This window comes from Dermacentor silvarum, chromosome 6 (genome assembly GCF_013339745.2).
Source record: "Dermacentor silvarum isolate Dsil-2018 chromosome 6, BIME_Dsil_1.4, whole genome shotgun sequence".
NCBI lineage: Eukaryota > Metazoa > Arthropoda > Arachnida > Ixodida > Ixodidae > Dermacentor > Dermacentor silvarum.
The window spans coordinates 76,006,752-76,028,649 of NC_051159.1; positions in this window are offsets into that span (position 1 = coordinate 76,006,752).

Here is a 21,898-nt window from a genome sequence, read left to right on the forward strand (position 1 = left end):
ATTGTAAAGGAAGAAAGAGACGCCTACTTCTGCAGCCCTTAAGCGAGCACGGCGCAGAACGCGCGTTTGTTCTTCGCCGTGCGTTCACTCCCCGTGAAAGCGCGCGCCCCTCGCGCCCTTTCACTCGCACATACAGCGTTCGGCGGCGCGCGGCGACGATTTCATCTTCATTGACGTCATACGGAACCTCACGGCGACGGCGACGGCGACGCCGACGGCAGAAATCTGCTTTTGAGTGTCCATATAATTGCTATCGCAATAAAATGCTTGAGTTTTCATTGTACCTCCTCTCTTCTTTTTAAGTTCCGCGAAGACTAAGTGGATGATTTCAAAGGGGATGCGTGAACGCTTTGCGGTTATCCTCACATCTGTCGCCTGCTTGAATTTCACTTTGTTCACTTGACATAGGTAGCACGTGCGAATGTAGTTTCTGATGTCGTCCTTCATACTTGGCCAAGTAAAGCATTTCAGCAGTTTGTTGAAAGTGCGCCAGAAGCCGTCATGTCCCCCGGACTCTAGACTATCGTCGTATAGTTGAAGTATCTTGGAAACCTTTGCCGGTGGCACATGATATTTTCCGTCCACAAACTTAATCTCCTCAGTGCCTTCCCACAACTCGACGTGATTTATTTCTTCTGGATGTTCGCTTGTCTCGTGGTCAAGTAATCTAGTCATGGCGTCCGCATCTGTCAGTAGTGGACCAGGCTGAAGTGATCCGTCAAAGTCGAACTGTTGTAAGTAATTAACCCACCTCGCGATTCCACACTGTGGTTGTGCAAACCTATAGGAGATGAGTCAAAGCTTGACGATCGATAAAAAGGTGAATTTCGCTCTTTCTAGATAGGTTCGAAAATACTATACAGCTTTTAATACTGCTAGCGCTTCTTTTTCCGTGGCAGTATAATTGACTTCAGCGGGATTCAATGTATAGCAGTATTATCCCACGACGTAGTGCTTTCGATAATCAGATTGTCATGCAGGCTTCTGATATAGAACTGCTCCCGATGCATAGTGTGATGCACCATTACTGAGCACGAAAGGTAAGGAGAAGTCTGGTATGCGTATCGGTCGATATCAGTTCGACTAGTTCACCATAGGCCCTTTAACACTCCGGATCCCATTGGAAACGTACGTCCTTTTGCATCAAACGTGTAAGATACCTGGTCTTAACCGCATAGTCTTTAATGAAGCACCTGAAATATCCACCAAGGCCTAGAAACAACCAGAGTGATTGGACATCGTATGGCTTCAACGTTGAAATCCTCTCAACAGAATCATGCTTCATGCTTTAGTATACCGGTCGAAGAGACTGTCGAGGAACACCACTTTCATTTGAAAAACATGCGCTTTTCTTGAAGTTAACTTTAAGTTGGACGAGGCTGAGCGCACTCAGGACTTTAGAGAGCTTGGTGTTCTTCTTTATTCTTAGAAAAAACGATGATGTCATCTATGTAGACTTACAAAAAGTACCTAGGTGCGGTTTCAATTTTTCATTGATGGAAGGAAGGAAGGAAAGAGTGGAGAAGGAAAGGCAGGGAGGTTAACCAGTTCAGGACAACCGGTTTAAGTGCGGTTTCAATTTTTCATTGATGGAAGGAAGGAAGGAAAGAGTGGAGAAGGAAAGGCAGGGAGGTTAACCAGTTCAGGACAACCGGTTTGCTACCCTACACATGGGAGCGGGGTGAGGGGGAATGAAAGATGGGGAGGAGAGAGAGAGAGAGAGCACATAACGTACACAGCACACACATCGTCAGTCACAGTCCGTCACTCTTGCGTGGTACGTGACATCACTGTCATAGCCGCTTGTCCAAGCCCGTTTCCTTTAAAAACCTAAGCAGTCCCTTCGTCGCTTTCAGCTGCGATGTCTTCTGTCGACGACACGTGAGAATGGTTTCAATTGACAGTGGTCGATTGTCCAGGTGTGCTAGAACGGACGCCAGGGACTGTCTCGGAACATTATATTCAGGACAGTCGCATAGAATATGTTCTAGCGTCTGCTCGCAAAGACAGGCATTGCAAAAAGCGTTGTCGGCCATTCAAATGAGGAATGAATAAGATTTCGTGAATGCCACCCCTAGCCTTATATAAGCGTTAAAGCATAGTGGCCTATCTTCGGCGGAGTCCAGTTGGCATACAGAGATGCATCAAAGAGGGCAGGTGCTGTTGACGATTGCTCCGGTTGGTCTGGCTGCATGGTGTGCACCATAGAGAGAGCGTGATCTCCTGTGCAAGCACTCGAAGTCTGCTGGCTGCGTCGGACCGTGAGAGCGGTATGGCCTTTTCCTGTGTGTCGTCAAGAGCTGCCCGAGCGGCATTATCGGCGTTTTCATTCCCTTTGACGCCGCAGTGACTTTTGAAATCAAGCCGGAGAGTTCCTTCAGGCGATCGGCAGGCGATTATACTCAAATAAGTCAAAATCGTAACAAATGCGGTGTACTTTTTTGGGCTCTCAGTGAGCGTAATTTGCCAAAAACCCTTACAAAGATCGATACGAGAATACCAGTGGCATCCACCTGCTACCTCTATAATGGTATCTATATTTGGCATTGGGAAAGGTATAAGTTCTGTTTGCTGGTTAGGGGCACTGTAATCAGTACAATAAACACAATGCCTCACGACTTCAAGTGTACCAGAAAGCGGGGAGAACGCCAACATTATACTAATCCTTAAGAAGGGAGATGTAAAAGAATTGAAGAATTATAGACCCATTAGCTTGGTTTCAGTGTTGTATAAAATATTCACCAAGATAATTTCCAATAGAATCAGAGCAACACTTGACTACAGTCAACCAAGCTAGCTTCACGAAAGGATATTCTGCAATGGATAATATCAATGTCATCAATCAGGTAATCGAGAAATCTGTGCAGTACAATCAGCATCTGTATATGAATTTCATAGATTATGAAAGGCATTTGATTCAGTAGAGATGCCAGCAGTCATAGAGGCATTGCGTAATCAAGGACTACTTGAGGCATACGAGAATATCTTGGGAAATATCTACAAAGATTCCACAGCTACCTTAATTCACCGCAACAAAAGTTGAAAGTAAAGGGGTCAGGCAATTAAGGAGACACAATCTCTCCAACGCTATTCACTCCATGGTTAAAGAAGTATTCAAGCTCTTAGACTGGGAAGGCTTAGGAGTGAGAATCAACGGCGAATATCTCAGCAACCTTCGGTTTGCAGATGACATTGTCCTATTCAGCAACAATGGGGACGAATTACAGCAAATGATTGAGGACCTTAATCGAGAAAATGTAAGAGTTGGGTTGAAGATTAATATGCAGAAGACAAAGATAATGTTCAATAGCCTGGCAAGAGAGCAAGAATTCAGGATCGCCAGTCAGCCTCTAGAGTCTGTAAAGGAGTACGTTTATCTAGGTCAATTACTCACAGGGGACCCTGATCATGAGAAAGAAATTTAGAGAAGAATAAAATTCGGTTGAAGTGCATACGGCAGGCATTGCCAAATCCTGACTGGGAGATTACCACTGTCGTTGAAAAGAAAAGTGTACAATCATTGCATTCTACCGGTGATAACATATAGGGCAGAAACTTGGAGGTTAACAGAGAAGCTCGAGAACAAGTTAAGGACCGTACAAAGAGTGATGGAACGAAAAATCTTAGGCCTAGCGTTAAGTGACATTAAGAGAGCGGTGTGGATCAGAGAACAAACGGAGATAACCGATATTCTAGTTGACATTAAGCTAAAAAAAGTGGAGCTGGGCAGGCCATGTAATGCGTGGGATGGATAACCGGTGCACCATTAGGGTTACAGAATGGATACCAAGAGAAGGGAAGCGCAGTCGACGACGGCAGAAAACTAGGTGGAGTGATAGGTGGAGTGACACTGAGATAGCCACTTTAACTCGCATGCTCTGGGACTGTAACGAAAACCCGCACGGCGCTAATTCCAGAAACCTTCCTCCGCTGTGGGCCGCTGCCTTGTGGAGCCCCAGCCTCGGCGATCAACTCTGGGCCGTCCAGCAGGCCCGCGAGGCGGCGGCGAGGCAACACCTCGACGTCCCCACGTGGGAGACCTAAGGTCCCGTCGGCAAAAGTTCTGCAGGACTGTCGATAAAGTTGTTACCAACCAACCAAACCAAAAATCTCTGAGTGAATAAAAAAAAGTTGGTTATTTGTTACAGAATATGCATGCCTTGCATAACTTTTAGCAACATATCCATGCATGCATCCTCGTCTGCTGCTATGTTTACTACTTCTATATTCTAAGAAAAGTTAATATATTTTTTAAGTGTTTCCAAAATTTCCGGAAAGGAAAACCGTTTGTTCTAATGTTTTTTTTAAGTTTATTTTCAATATTTACGGAAGTTTTACATCTCTACGCACGCACTCTGTAGCACCGAAAGACACTTCAACGTCGCGCCAACCACGAAATAGTGCCTTCTGTACAGACAGCATCAAGAAGAAGAGCGGCGAGATGGGGTTCCGCCAAGTGCGCCTGCAAGCGCTGCCAGAACATTCCGGGGACAAAATGGCTCCAGGCAATTTTTCGACACCTCTCACTCTTAAAACCGTCCCTTTTCACCCTTACCACTTCGGACCGCCTCCTCTCGGTCTGTGTGACCCGCTCGGTCCGCAAGCAATCCTTCGCCGTGGCTTCCTTTGCTGAGGCAGCTCGTTTCCTTCTCCGTTTCCGCCCACGCGCTTTATTGTACGCTCACTCCAACCTATAACCCTCTCCATTTTCTTCCTTTCTTCGTTGTCGTCCCAAACGATGGAAGCGGTCTCCCTGGAGAACTGTACTTAGGCTGTCATGTTACGCAGCGTTGAAGCTTCTTTAACTGCATCTGCTACATGTGAAAGAAGCCACGTGACAAAAGAAGCTATCTAAAGACAAAGGTTGATCAAACGGTAGGAAAATACAGAAAGAACAGAAAATGTTCGCATCGGTTGTCGCCCCCCCCCCCCTCCCCCCCCCCCCAATAAAAAAGAGAGAAAGAAAGAAACGAAAGGCGCATCCACGTTTACAGTTGGACGAACTCGGGCGCAGTTTCGAAGGGATGACTGCAGTGCGTCGCTGAGCTTTCAGCCCCGCTCGCGATAGGAAGCGCGGCGCCCGGCAAGTGCTGAGCCTCTGGCTCGCACAGCGGAGAGCGGGCGCCAAAATTGCAGGCGGGGGGCTACGCATGGTTTGATCGCACTGCCGTGTACGGGCGAACTAATACTTTAACTGATCGGCGAACCATGGAAACGCGGGGGAGTCGCCGAAATGCCTGTCTGTCGCCACGCAAACGCCGAAAATGGCGGGCGGGTATGAGACGGCGGGCGGAAGCGGCGCTTGTAATGAACGAGCGTGATTGCGGAATGCGGACGTGTGTGCGCGAGGCGGGCCTACGAACATAGCGAATGCTGAAAAAAAAGAGACAAATATTGATGGATTGGACGCGACGAGCCAGGCGACGAGCCAGGTATTTGTAAGAGGTGGCTATGAGCAACTGTAGAGGAGCCTAAAAGAAGAAAGATGGCGTCGCGACAGGTTTTGTCTTCAAGGAAGAGCTGCGCAGTCGACTGCTCTGGCCGACGACCAATGAGCACGAAAATGACGGGGTCTTCTATGACAACCCGCATTCGAACTAGACCGTAAAATAAAAGCTTTTTTTTTTTTTTTTCGTTGCGTTGAGCATTCTTAGGGAACTAACCGCGATTTCTTGTGACTGGCTAACCGTTTTTGTTGGCCGATCCCGAAGATAGGGCAGTCTAACACAGCGGTAAAAACTGCACGGTGGCACGGTGGTAAGAGTATATAGCGTTCTCGCATTCTTCCTTCGTAAGAGTTAGCGCTTTGAGACACTGCGCCTCTGGTCCCCCAGTGGTGGTCGCGGACGCTGCACGGGGTTCCGAACTGGTCCTTGAGCTAAGTGACGCTCGAACTACCGTTTTGAATTTCCCGCGCGCGGGTAAGGCTCGGTGGAATGGGGAGCGCCACCCATAACACATAGTGCAACAGAGTGTCACAATTGTCCACCTCCCAAAGCACGCTAAGCGCATTCTTGGATAACAACCGGGGTTGGATCTTCCATAATCTTTTTAAGGCAGCGCTGAGGAGGTTAAAAACTAATTATGTCGGCTGCGCAGTATTATCAGTGACAGACGTACGAAATGGTACGCTAGGTGTTGTTTTCAGGCGAATGAACAATATTCAGTACTCGAGAGAGAGAGAAGGGATGCATAGAAGGGCAAGGATGTTAACCAGAGGAAATTTTGGTTGCCTGCATTGCAAGGTTGGGCAGAGGTGATGGGGGGAGGGGGGGGGGGGACGAAGTGGTCAAAGGGGATATAACGACACAGACAGGAAAGGAGCACAAACGAAGCTGTAATCATTGAACATGGAAAACCTGCTGTGCGGACTCAGATACTATGGTAGGCTGCTCAGCACGAGATCACTGGTTCGACTCCCGGCCGCGGCGGTCGCATTCTGATGCGGGAGGCATACAGAAACATTCGTGTACCAGGCTTTGGGTGCACTATAAAGGAACCGACATAGTCGGAATTTATCTGGTGTGCTTCAGATCAATAGCTCTACTGGATTTAGGTGCTCCCCTACAGCCTCTCTCAAGTACGTTGCTTTGGGACTTGCTCCAAAATTTAACCCTGAGGCGCGTAAGACAAAAATGCTTAATTAAAGTCAGTCTGTCCCAAAGGCATACACACTTGAGGCGAGCACCGGTTTCGGTGTGAACGTCCCAAAACTGTATCGTGAAGCGCGGTTTCCCCTTGATAGTGAACGAGAAAGGCTTTCGGGGTAAAGTTCTGATATTCATAACCAAATATCCTTGTGAATTGTTGCCGATCCCGGTGGTCGATACAACCGGTCTAACGCGTGCGTCGACTCGATGACCCCACGTGTAGAAAGAACGAATAAATAAAACTGAAAAAAAAAACACGGGCTTTCGTAATAGAAAAAATAAATATGAGAAGTGATTTCAGGGTGCGACTTGAGCCTGATAACCGCGAGCGAAAGAAAAGAACGAACGAGTAAGAACTGTAAGCGAGTGGGTAAAACGAGTAAAAGCTGCAGTGGTTAGCCTTACTGTATTTATAAACAATTGCAAATGAGGAGGCAAAGATCACGAAACACAAAAGCGAAGCAGATATAGCAAGTGACCACGACAAGAAGAAAATGAAATGAACGGATGCTTTCAAATGGAAAAGATAGGTGAAAAAAAAAAAGAAAGAAAGAAAGAAAGACGAAGCTGTTCCTGCAACCATATGTAAAAAAGTCGCCAGTTTCTAAAGGCATCTATCGTAAAAGAAGAATGATGCACTCTGCCCCATAAAAAATCTCCAGCGGTATGTGACACCAGTTACATGCCTGTACAGAGAAAAAATAAACTATAGGCAATGAAAACAGCGCAGTAGTGAAATTTAGCCTTTGCTTGAAATACCCTAAAGACTCCGTGAAATGAAGGGACCTGTCACGGTGCCCCATGCAGTCACGTCTTCTTAACCTAACAAAATCCTAACATTACGAACAGCAGACGAAAAAGCTGCGAGAACTTGGATCGCAGATGGTTATTCTATTACCCATTGTTCTTCCTAGCTCAAAGACCATCAGTGTGCGTGTTCAGTCACTGTGATAGGGCTGCAGTCGACTCACGCGGGGAGAAATTAGGGATGACAACATCATCAGGTGCCTTGAATCCCTCCGATGAAACCGATAGCCTCGCCTCATTTACTAAAAGGCTATTATCCTCTGTACCGAGATCGATGCTCGACGGAAGAAGAAAAAAAAGAAAATACTAAATTCCCTCCTTTATACGCACTTCTCTTCAAATCAGCAGTGTTGTAAACTACAAAAAAAAAAAAGAGAGAGACAGAGAGAGTGACACCTATATTTATTTGCAGAAAGGCAGAGAGGTCGGCTCGAGGAGAGAGACAAGATATTGCGCATTCATCCGAGATTACTTACGCTGCCAGTTTAGCTTTTGGTTGCAAAGATCACGTATTAATTTGCGCATGCTCTTGTAATAGCAGGAAAACTTGGGCTAGTTAGTCACCGTTAATACGTCACAACACAGCACTAAAAAAAAACAAGGATGAACAAAGTTGCTACAATTATGCAAACACGAGCGCTGTTTTAGCGCTGTTCTGTGCGCTATGCAAATGCACCTCTTTTATGTAGTTATAGAGCCGCTGTTCTTATGGCGCGGTATTTTGTCTCACTTTCGTGTTTCCGCACTCGTCGTTGTTAGTGTTGACCTGTGTGGTTGTGGCGCTGTAGTCGGCACCAAGCTGTCGCGCAGCATAGGTGAAAAAAGCCCGCTAGGAGATCAGCTGCAGTGCCTCAGATTCTGCGCGCTAATAGAAGAGCGAGAGAGAAACAGAAAGGAAAGACAGTGAGGCTAACCACACTCAAGTCTCCGGTTCGGTACCCTGCGCGTTAGTTTGATTAGTACTGAAGCAATGTATAGTGAGACACTGCATTGCCAATGCCGAAATGTGTATACAGCCGAGCTCCTTCCGCGCGCTTAATTCTCACTGCACGCACTGCTACATCTAGTGGCACCGCGGTAATGTTCGCGCGTGGCACGAGTTCGATTCTGCCGAGCATTAAATAAATGTAAAGGGTAATTTTTCTCATTGTAGAGCGGCACATACGGCCGAGAGGCACGTACAGCCGCCCAGATATTTAACTAGCGTGCGTGAGCGGCGACTTTCTGTGAGCCAGCACCTTAAATTAGGAACACACTTACAAATGACTATGCTATCTGACTATGCTCACAAAGCTCGTGAAGATAGCATAGTCATTTGTAAGTTTGTTCCTTATTTAAGGTGCTGGCGCACAGAAAGTTGCCGCTCGCGCACGCTAGTTAAAGATTTGGGCGCCTGTACCTCGTTACCCGAGTTAACGTCAAAGAGGTTCATTGAAGTGCGGCACATATATCTATATACCCATCGACCCAAGTTGTAAGAGCAGCCCACACTAAGTGGCACATACTCAGTGCTTCAAGTAGCCGTCAGAGAGGTTCACCGAATAGCAGTACATACCAAGTGCGACATGCCCATTTCCGCATCCCCAGTGGGCCGTGTCGGCGTCAAAGAAGTTCGTTGAAGAGCAGCACAAAAAGTTCCATGTACGCATTGACACAAGTTGGTCCGACGGTTGATTTCGAAACCTGTTACCTCAGCAGAGCAGGCCGATGCGCTACGCATTAGACTATAGACTGACCCAGGTTGGCGGGAAAACAGATAACCACATAAAAAAAGAAAGTACGATATAGGCGTTCGCAGAGCCCGGCGGGTCGCAACAAGCACAACAATTCATTCACAGTCTTCCGATGAGATGACGAGTCAAATCTGTGTTGAAGAACGCTCTCTACCGACGAAGTCTGGTGGTCCAACTTACTCAGTACATCAGTGACTGATCGTCTCGGCAACATGGAATGGCCAACACCAAATGGTTCATTGAAACGGTGAATGCGCTGGACCTCAGCAGACTGAACGAGTCAACGGTATGCTCAACCAAGAATAGGCACGCCTTCGTTGGGCACTCTGAGAAAGCGTGGCAACCTGACGGTGTACAACCTGAGGTAGATGAATAGCCACGAAGAAAAAAAAAAAAAAACAAAATCTGCGATATACGTGCCGAAAGCACGATCTGATTGTAAGGCACGCTGTAGTGGGAGACTAAATAATAATTTCGATCCTTTGGTGTTCTTTGACGTGCACCTAAACGATTGTATTTGCATTTATCGCCCGTCGAAATGCGGCCCCCGCGGCAGGGATCGAACCGCGTCTTCAACCTTAGCACAGCCCAACGCCATAGCCACTACCACGGCGGGTCGCCACGGCATTGCTATGACATTGACGACGCCGTCGGCGGAAAACACCAAGTTGGATCCGAAAACGCAGAGCCCCGTTTGCAGAGGAGCAGCCGCTCCAGTCCTGCTCCCTTCTCGGTGTCCCCCTCTCTCGGCGCTGTCATTTCTACGCTCGAAAATGATCAATACGAAACTCAAATGCACGACGAGATGGGATAACGGCGCCTACAAAAACGGAAAGAACGAAAGAAAGGGGAGAGGTTATACGGGAGGTATAAGGACGCCTTTCTTCCGTGGCACGCGCCGCAAGGCAGCCATTGTCTGATCGAAGGCTCGGAAGAAGGCGGGAAGATTCTCCCCGCGGGTGGGAGTGCATCAGCGCTTCCGCGCACCCGAAATCAGTGCCCGGCACACATTTCCGACTCAGTGGCCTCCGTTTCTAGGAGCAACGACGCCGCAGGGATGCATTTAGTCGACGGGCCATACACAGTATAGTCGTCGGGGTCCCGTTTCTGCTGCAGCTTTTGCCACGAGGCAGGAAATGGGGGATAAAAAAAAAAAAAAAAGGAGAAGACGGTCGCTGCTGCCTTCTCAGTTATACGACTGCAATAGCGCATTTGCTGCGTCTCAGCGCTATAGTGCAGGGGGGGGTGGGGGCGGTGTTGCTTGCATTATGAACACTCCGCGGCTCCCCCAGATTGCTCGGTGGAGTTACTCGGCCTCGTGCGCTAACTCCTCTTCAGCCACCTCTCTTTACCCTCGCCGACCAACCTATCACCCGCGTCTCTGCCGTCTTCTTTGCAGTGACCCCATGCCGCTGCGCGGGGCATCGCTTTCACCCCGAATCGGTGAGAATAAGAGCGAGACTCTCGCAGCTATAGTATAAGCTCGTTTCGTGCCGCAGTCGCGTTTCTTCCTTATATTGGCTCAATGCCTGGTGAGCTGTTATGCTGTTGTTCTAATCTTGCCTGTGGCGTCGCTCGCTCGAAGCTCGCTGTAGTGGCCAACAGGGACGGTTGAGTCGGTGGCGGCCCATTAGAGGTCCCGAAATCAGAAGAAGAAAAAAGTACGAAGGCAATTGGTTTATCGGGGAACAAAAACACTGGCTTTTTCGTATACTTCCTCCACGAATTTCGGGAACTGTGTTTCTTATTCGCGCGCAGCGGCGAACAGCGAGATAGCTCAGTGTTTGCGCACCATGACCTGACTCAGTCTCCCTGACTCCTTCGGAGATATAAGAGAACTGTTGACCAAGAGGAAGCTAAAATCTGGCAACAAATTTAGTGCATGGATATTGGTGCGTGCCCAGGGACTGCCTGTTGACTCTCTGCACAGACTTCTCATGAAGGTGCTTCGTTCTTTCACAGCCAAAGTCAAACGAAGCTGTTTCGTCAACGCCGTGTAAATGAAAAAAAAAAATGAATTTTCGTGGCGGTTTCAATCGACGACCTAAAACAATTATAATGTGGTGACCTTGACCAGTAAATGTTAATAAAAAGGCGTCTCAAAACATTGGCTTGATGAGAAGGGTCGCCAGCGCCATTGCATGGCGTCGTACCTCGATGACGCTTTGAACGATAACGACGGTAAACCATCGGCGCTTGTCGGCGCCCAATGAAAGGATTAGATGGTATTAGCTTGCCGCTTGCTGTTCGTTCCGCTCTGACCACAGTGTGGTACGCACAAAGTTGATCAGCAGGAACACCGTGTGTGTGTGTGTGTGTGTGTGTGTGTGTGTGTGTGGGCGCTGAGCACATTCATGCCAGTACAGGTAGGCAAAACACTGCCCTGTCTCTCTGCAGAGCCGACTAAGTGGAACGTGACAATACGTTCCCTTAGATAGTTTGTTCTTACAGACAAACGCACTTGGTGGGGTTCGCGTATCGGGAAACAATTTGAAATAAAAGTGCGAATTTGGGCCGCGCATACATGGTGCATAAAAATGGAGTAACAGCGTAATACATAATACATAAGAAGCGCTTCGTCCGTCTCCTCTTTATGTCCTGTGTCTTGCGCTGTTACTCGAATGCAGGCAACTGTCCACGGCAATACCACATCTATAGCTGAGCCCATATGCTATGCACAAATCATTCTGTAGTAGATATGTAGAAGGCATATGGAATGAACTCCTTCGGTCCTGGTAAGTTCATCGCATAAAGGACGCGAATAGAAATAAGGTACAACATGGCAGTTCCTCTACAAGCTTCGGTGCAGAGATCGGAATATGAGCGGTGGTTGATTGAAACATTCGTGGGGTTTAACGTCCCGAAACAATACCCTCCGCGGCTATGAGAAACGCCATATTGGAGGGATCCTAATTAGTTTGAATCACCTTGGGTTTTTTAACGTGCATGGATATCTAGGTATACGAGCGTCATTGCAGCACACCTCCATCAAAATGCGGCCGCCGTGGCCGGGAATGGAGCCCGCGACCTCATGCTCAGCAGCACTATACGTCATGGCCTTTGAGCCAGTCCGGAGGGTGCGAGAGGCGAGTAGTGGTGAAGACATAAGTTTAATACAACTCACGTCACTACATCAGTCGACAGCGCCGGATGCGACAAATATTTGACAACTTCAGTTACTGACGAATGCCGACTACCTGTGCAGTGCACATTTATGTTGCGGCCTGCTTTGAAGTCAGGGATTCGAGCGGCCACGAAGTTTTCATGGCTGCTGCCGTGCCAGGTACCGGGAGCTAGAGAGGTCCCGGGCGACGTACGAGCGATGAGAAAACAAGTTTTATGTACAAAGTTACATGATGATGGTTTACAAGGGCTCCTTGATTCTTGGGGGCCACTACATGTCAGTCTTTACGTGTCCGAGCGCCCTCACAACATGCACTCAAGCTCCCCTATTTAAGCAGTTGATTTCTCTATTTCGCTCGCCGAGGGAACTTAATGTCCTTTTTCGCGGCTAATTGGAACTGTCGAACACTCTGCGAAACCCCCCCTTCCCCTCTTGTGATGTCGCACCACCGCGCCGGACTCCGCCTCCCGTGTTCAACCTTCGACCCACCCTCGATGTAGCGATGATACAATTTCATGTGAAATTGGGGTCAACGCTGTTCCCACTAAGGGGCCAGCGTAGGCTCCTTGCAGAAATTAGTAGCTTGCAAATGGCCGATGACACCTTTACAGTTTGGGGTCCCAGAATTCGTCTCGTTCGTCAGCTGGGGGTCGCTGAACAGATACATAATCGCTTGTCACTTATCTTGAATCCACGCTTGTTTCGTCGCCAGCTCTTTGGCGTCGAAAAAAAAAAAACGATGAATTGCTAAGGACATTCCATAGCGCTACACGCTCGCCGGTGGGCATCCTTTGTCCAGAAGGACCGCCAGGCACAACAGGCCAGTCGCGTGTAAGCAATGAGGATACGAAGGAGCCACTGAAGCGAGTCTAAAACATGAAACGCCTGCACAAACACCCACTCCGCGTTTTGTCACCATAGTTGTTACGCCACGGGAAGAGCTTCAGCTAACGCAATAATCTCTTTCGAGCACATGCAAGTAAAAAAAAAAAAAGAAACAGTAAAACTGGCACGCTGCTTTACGTATGATGAGTTCCAGTTTGAGCGTGCCGCCAGCGAGACGGGAAATTGTTGCCTATACCCGAGCAAAACCAGAGTCGTTAAACTTATTTTAACTCCAGACCGCTCTTTTGAGGGCTTCGGGCGACCGATAGCAAAATTACGCTATGGTTAGGATAGCGGCCTGGAATACGATTAGCGGAACGCAGACCAGGATTCGCCCTCCGAACGGAGGCTGGAAACTCCGAATGGCGCTACCACGCACCGACCCCGGCGCTGTGTGCGCGGGCGAGCGCGTGTGGAGATGTGCCGATGCAAACCAATTAATTACCGCCCTCCCTGTGCTGCGCGAAAAACTCGAACCTCCTAGCTGTTTTCTCCGGATTCAATTACGAGAGAGCCATCTACCGAACGCTCACTCGCTCAGATTACTCTAACCATGCAAAGCTAATTAAAACGTTCACGCGAAACTGAAAACTAAAGTTCGCTATCTTTCGCCGCCACTGGTCTAACCAGCTGGAAAAACTGAAGGACAGCTGAGGCTTGCTGTGACGGCGTGCCGGCCACCGACTGATTGACAGGGGTGGCAGGGAAAGAGAGAGAGAGAGAGAGAAAAGAAAGGGGGGGGGGGGTCTAATGAGCTTAGGAGTTAATCGTGGGTGGCCATTATGAGAGTCGCCGTGCTTTCGAGGTCTGCGGATCACTTTCGACCATTTTGGAGTTCTCTGACACGGGGATGTTTCGCCCACTCCCCCGGAAATGGAACGTGTGGCCTCGTGCCTATAGCAGCACAACGCCACAGCTATACTGAGCCAGCGAGACGTGTTGGATGACACTACATGTGCTCCTAGTCATATAGAACTGACACGGCTCCTGATTTGTGTTTATTCTCATTTCTACCCTCGACTAACGTCCTATATATATATATATATATATATATATATATATATATAACAGTGAGAGTGAATAATAATAATTATTATAATCGGTATAAATAAATTGAAGAAGTGTGCAAAAACAAACATTTGATTTCGACGTTTCGCCCGGGGTCCGGCTTTCATCAAGCGTGCGATTGCAAGCACCCAGAACTCAATTCATAGATATTAATTGTAAGTGCAAAGCATATTAAGCAAAAAGAAAAAAAAGACAGAGAAATGTACCTGTGTTTGTATTCATAGGCTATACCTACGTTTTTTTTTGTCTTCTTTTTAATTTTTTTAAATGTTTTTAAATGCATGCATGTTGCTATTCATGACGCCAAACGCTTTCTTTTCTCTCTCTCTCTATTTTTCATATGCTTCACACTTACACATAAAATGTAGAAATTGAGCTCTGGGTGCTTGCGACCGCACCCGCAAAGTGCCTCGAACGGCCAGTCGCGAGGCAACTTTGCGTGTATTCGCGAGCTTCCTTTACGCTCGGAAACGCACTTTTATGTAGCACGTATTGAGCAACAGTGATCTGCATTGGGGGTTTTTCATTTTGCTCTACGATTTTATCATTGACACGTTTCCTCTAATTATAATGTTTGGAAAGTTGATTGATTAATGAATACTTACTGTGTGTTTAGGCAGAACGCAAAAAAAAATAATTTTAGTATCTCCAAGCGACGGCAAACCACATTGCCTTGTTTATGTCCAGCTACATGAAATTTAAATATTTTAAATATAGGTGCATGATAGTTTAGACACCCTGTATATATACACAAAGTGCCTCGAATGGCCAGTCGCGTGGCAATTCTGCGTGTATTCGCGGGCTTCTTTCATGCTCGGAAAAACACATTTGTGTAGCACGTATTGAGCAACAGAAAGCTGTATCGGGAGTTTCTCATGTTGCTCTACAATTTTCTCATTGACACTTTGATAATTAGGACAGTACTTCTCGAGTTAGATAAATAATTGCAATTACCTAATTAAATCTCAGTAACGAAAAAATTACTGGCGGCTACTCCACTGTACTGGAAACAATACGTACTAGGTTTGCTTCGTGTAACGCCGTTCCTCTGTTTTTAAATCGTGCGGTGTGATAGCTGGGACACCCTGTATATATATATATATATATATATATATATATATATATGATATATATATATATATATATATATATATATATATATCGGGAGTTGTATAGTGCTGTATCGGGAGTTTTTCATAGCACTCTACAATTTTCTCATTGACACTTTTCATCTAATTCTAATAATTGAGAAGTTGATTAATTAATTATGACTAATTATCTAATTAGGTGGAATGCAAAAAATAATCGGAGTGTCTCTAAGCGACCGCGAACAGCATTACCTTGGTTCTGTTGAGCTAGGTGGCATGTGCAATTGTGCATAGTTTTAAAGTGTGGCTATATAGTTACGTGGGACACCCTGTATATATATATATATATATATATATATATATATATATATATATATATATATATATATATACAGGGTGTTTCAGCGAACACTTTCAAAATTTATTAAAGTTTGCCTGTGGCAGTTGGCCCGATTCTAGTTAATGAGCTGGTCTACACGAAGAGGTGGACATTACTTGCACAAAAAATTAAAATGCATAATCGAATAATTAAAAAAATTAACTAATTAAGGTTCGAACTAATTACTTGAAGGCCCCTATTGCAATTAACAAATTGAAGCCATGGAGTTCGCAAGGCGGATCCACTTGGAATTAATTCTCAGGATGACACCAGTTTTGAGATATTAATTCCTGAACTTTGCGGAGAAATGCATTGGCGTTCCAGTTAATTTTGAGCTTCAATGCATAACGCGACGTTTTCATAAGAAATTAACTGGAACGACAATGCATTTCTCAGCAAAGTTCGGGAATTATTATCTCGAAACTGGTGTCATCCCGAGAATTCGTTTCAAGTGGATCCGCCTTGCGAACTCCACGGCTACAATTTGTAAATTGCAATGTGGGCCATCAGGTAATTAGTTCAAAACTTAATTAGTGAATTTTTGTTAATTATTCGATTATGCAGTTGAATGTCTTGTGCAAGTAATGCCCGCCTCTTCGAGTAGACCAGCTCATGAACTAGAATTGTGCTATCTGCCACAGGCCACCTTTAAGATTTTTTGCAAGTGTTCGCTGAAACACCATATATATATATATATATATATATATATATATATATATGATAATTCATATATGAAACTCACCGGCCACAATTCGTAAATTGCAATATTTGCCGCAAACTAATAATTAAGACGTTAATTAGTTAATTTTTGTTACTTCGTTGAATTTGTGTTTCGATTTATCGTGCAAGTAATGTCCGCAACTCTGAATGATTCAGCTCAATCACTTCAAAAAGTATGTTATCTGCAAGAGGCGATATTTAAAAAGCTGGCATATCCCACGCCCTGTAGGAATCGATGTTACGCGAAGCAGTGTGCGGGGAGCCTACCTAGTTAACGAAACGACCATGAGAGTACCAAGACGTAGGCGGCTCTTTCATGACCTACATGACAGGCATGTCATGACATTCATGTCGTGAGTCCTCAGGAGTCCCTTTATTTACACCTCAGAGACCTTAAGGCGAAAGCCTTAGTCATGCTCATGACTATGACTTCGACCATCAAACTTTAGCCTTTTCTTTCACTTAGTACCACATTCAAGCCCATTCCATTTTTTTAGTGTTAATCTTTTTTCGCTGAGTCATTCTCATTTTTGCTGGGCTATGGTCATGACTATGACTTCTACCACAATCCTTTGGTGTTTCCTTCACTTAGTGCCCACGCCCTAGCCCATTCCAGTGGTTTTTGAGTGTTTATATTTTTTCGTTGAGTCATTGTCATTTTTGCTGTGTGATGCTCATGATTATGACTTCGACCATGAACATTTAGCATTTTCCTTCATTTTGTACCACATCCGAACCCATTCCATTAGTTCTTGAGTGTCAATCTTTTTCGCTGAGTCATTCTCATTTTTGCTAAGTCATAGTCATGACAATGGCTTCTACCATCATCCTTTACAGTTTCCTTCACTTAGTACCCACATCAGAACCAATTTCAGTGACTTTTGAGCGTTAATAATCTTTCGTTGAGTCATTGTCATTTATGCTGAGTCATGCTCATGACTATGACTTCTAGCATCATCCTTTAGTGTTTACTTCACTTAGTACCCACGTCCGAACTCATTTCAGTGGTTTTTGAGTGTTAATCTTTTTCGCTGGGTCGTTGCCTGAACTAGTTTTGTGAACTAGTTTTCACTTTTTGTTCAGGCCTCCTTCCATTTCTTTATGGAAAAATAAACCTGATTTGATTTGATTGCCAATACCTACATGATCTGCATGTCATGACATTTATGTCATGACCTATCACTTATGTTCGTCATACACTCAGGACTGTCATACTATGCCAATTTTGGTACCTACCAAGTTAACGAAACGATCATGAGAGCACCAAGCCGTAGGCGGCTGTGTCATGTTCTACATGACACGCATGTCATGACATATCATTTATGTACGTCATATGCTCTTGTCATAGTATGAGTGAGTGAACTTTATTTGGTCCACGATAGACGCGAGTAAACTGGACGCCACCTGGCTAGGCCCACTCGGGGACCATCAGGTCAAACCTGACGGCCCTCTCGCGGGCCCTCTGCACTGCCAGGATTTGGGAGGTCTGATCTTGGGCCTTAATAAGCGTCATCATTTCCTCTTGGTGAAAGGGGGACCGGCAGAGGCGCAGCCTCACAGGACATGCTCGAAGTCCGCATAACCACCACACAGGGTCCGGGCTTGGGAACCGTTCGGGGTACATTGTGTGCAGTGCCGCAGGGCTCGTGTCAGTGCTTGTTTGTAGAAGTCTGAGAGTGACTGCCTGGGCCCTGCACAGCGATGAGTGCGGCAGAGGCAGGAGTCTTCTTGATAGGTAATTGTGTTTGCAGATCTCGGATGTACGAGCAGAGAGGCTCGGGTCATAGTATGTCAATTTTGCTAGATACCAAGTTAACGAAACGACCATGAGAGCACAAGGACGTAGGCGGCTGGATAGATAGATAGATAGATAGATAGATAGATAGATAGATAGATAGATAGATAGATAGATAGATACTGTCAAAGTAGCAAATGCTCACCAAGAAATGCTTCGCATTTAAAATTCCGATATTTAAAAATGATCACCTCATACATCAGAATCAAAATCCTACCTTTAATTACCGCACCCTGCTTTTCGACTTAAAATTGCCCGCCTTTGATTTTAATCCACAGATTGTATCCCCTGCCACCAAATAACACGCTCATCTACACGGTTCACCGCATCGCCAGGAGCAAGCCATGGGAATTTCGTTTATCCACCGCGTGCTGACAGTTACATTTCATTGAGTCTTCTTCTTCCGTACAGCACGTAACTGGAATGATGTTTCCACCCTCATAGCCGCTACTGCTGACTTCAACCATTTCAAGTAATATGATATTGCTTTTTATCAACTTCACGTCGCCGCTCGCCTAAGCCGCCCCAGCTGGGAAACTAGCTGGTGCGACCGATGGAGGTGAGGTCGCGGGACGGTCACTTTTTCAAATGCCTCCGTCTGTCGTCATGGTAAAGAACAAAGTGTGTGTTGGTGTCGATGGTGTTAATACTGTGGCTTTAGTAGATACTGGTGCTTTTGTGTCTGTGATGTGTCTTGCGTTCAAGAATCGCGTCGGACCGAACGTGATGTTTGCTTGGGATGGAAATACCACATTTTGCGGAGTTGGCGGTGAACTGTTACGTCCTGTGGGAGTATGTTCCGTCGTGATAACCGTTGGTGGAAAGGCATTTCGAACCGAATTTATTGTACTAGCACGCGCCACGCATGACATAATTCTCGGTATTGACTTTTTACGGGAGTGTGGAGAAACATTAGACTGCAGGGTTGGTGAAATTTCACTCAGCAGCGATACCAGACCACCTGCGCCAGAAGACATTTCATCCGATCGTCAAGAAGTATTTTCCGTGTCCATTGATGTACTCTTGCCTGCACAGACGGCAATGTTCATCCCTGTGACCTCGTCACGCGTCCGTACTGGTTCCTGCTGTGGATTAATTGAAGCTGAATACGTCAACACTCTAAAGAATGTACTTGTCCCTCGGTCACTGATCGAAGTCATAGAGGGTTGTGCTCACGTTTGGACGGTGGATGTGTCCTTCGAGTCAGTTGTTTCGCCTGTTGGACTGGAGGTAGCACGCTTTGAAGGAGATAGTGTTCCGAGCATTCGTGCGGTGGCTATTTCTATGGACGCAAACTCGCCACCCAGTGACCACTCTTCAAAATTTAGGAGCATGATTAATAAATCGCTCCTATTCCCACCAACAAGCGCTCCAAGAGCTCCTTGCCCGCTATGCGTCAGTGTTTTACTTTGCTCAGGAGTGTCTCCAGCCACCACCGCACTCCCGGGTACAACACCGCATCAATACTGGAACAGCGTCGCCAATACGACAGAAACCGTTCCGCGTCTCTCCTGCCGCGCGGAAAGTGATCGCCGAGCAAGTTACAGACATGCTACAGAAAGGAGTCATCCAGGAGTCCTATAGTCCCTGGGCGGCTCCAGTCATATTGGTCAAGAAGAAAGACGATTCGTGGCGATTCTGCGTCGACTACAGACGCCTAAACGCAGTAACGAAGAAGGTATCCTCTGCCACGTATAGATGACGCCATTGACTGTTTACATTCTGCCTCGTACTTCTCCTCTGTCGATCTGCGCTCAGGCTACTGGCAAAACCGATGCACCCGCCAGACAAGAAGAAGACCGTCTTCGTAACGCCGGACGGACTCTTCGAGTTTAACGTAATGCCTTTCGGTTTGTGTAATGCTCCGGCGACATTCGAGCGATTCACGGACACCATCCTGCGGGGACTTCGATGGTAAATCTGTATGTGTTACCTGGACGACGTTGTCATTTACGGCAACACATTTCACGAGCACAACCAACGACTCGAAGTTGTGCTTGACTGCATACGGCGAGCTGGACTTGTACTAAACTCCAAAAAGTGCCACTTTGGCGAACGCCAAACGCTTGTTTTGGGTTTCCTCGTCAACAAAGAAGGCATCCGCCCAGACACCCAGAAGCTTGCGGCCGTTCGTGGCTTCAACCAGCCGAAGACGGTGAAAGACCTCCGCAGCTTCCTGGGACTATGTTCGTACTTTCGCCGTTTCATTAAGGACTTTGCACGCCTAGCTCATCCGCTCACGTCACTCCTTCACAAGGACTCACCGTTTAGATGGGCTACTGAATGCGAGTCTGCATTCAGTCAACTAAAATTTCTGCTCACCTCAGCTCCAATTTTGCGCCACTTTGACCCAGAGGCCCCAACTGAGCTTCACACCGATGCTAGTGGTCTGGGTGTTGGAGCTGTACTCGTACTGATACATAGCGGACGCCAACAAGTCATCGCCTACGCAAGCCGTACTCTTACCAAGGCTGAGCGGAATTACACCGTGACAGAAATGGAATGCCTCGCGGTAGTCTTCGCCACCTACAAGTTTCGACCATACTTGTACGGCCGCCACTTCACGATTATGACAGACTACCATTCTCTTTGCTGGTTGGTTGGACTACGCAATCCATCTAGGTGATTAGCTCGGTGGTCATTATGGCTTCAAGAATACGAATTTTCTATCACTTACAAGAGTGGTCGCTGTCACACCGATGCTGACTGTTTATTTTGCCTTCTGTCAGCAAGCACGCGAGATACGGACGATGACTTAGATGAATACCTCCTTGCCATCTCCGCAGAGTTTCCTGATGCCACCGCCTTCAAGCATGAGCAACAGCATGACCCTTCTATTCGAGCTATTCTTGACGCCGCTCGGTCACCTGCACGCGGCTCACCTTTCATTATCTTTGAAGATTTATTGTATAAGAAGAATTATTCTGCTGAAGGCGCCCCACTACTGCTCGTGGTTCCCCAGACGTTGAGGCCTATGATACTTCACGCCATGCATGACGACATCACGTCAGGCCACCTTGGCTTTGCTCGGACACTTCACCGACCGCGCCAGCGTTTCTATTGGCCTAAGCTCTGGAAGACGGTGAAGCAGTATGTTTCCAGCTGTGCCATTTGCCAACGCCATAAGCAGTCAACGACGCCTCCTGCAGGCTCTTTGCAGCCAGTTAAACCGCCGACCGCGCCATTTGAAAAAGTTGGTGTCGACTTGATAGGTCCCTTCCCCAAGTCTACTTCCGGTCGTCGCTGGATTATTGTGTGTGTTGACTATTTGACCCGGTACACTGAGACGGTGGCGCTCGCTTCGGCTACAGCAGCAGACGTTTCATCGTTCCTGCTGTACTCCGTCATTCTCCGCCTTGGTGCTCCACGCGTTGTGATTAGTGATCGTGGACGGCAGTTTACTGCGGACGTTGTTGAAAAACTACTACGTCTTTGTGGATCTGATTACCGGCATTCGACCCCTTACCATGCGCAAGCAAACGGACTCACTGAGCGCACGAATCGTACACTGACCAACATGCTTGCCATGTATGTCTCCACCGATAACAAAAACTGGGATTCAATCTTACCATTTGTTACGTACGCTTACAAATTGCCAAGCACGAAGTCACCGGCTATGCGCTTTTCTTTACAGTTACTTACAGTTATG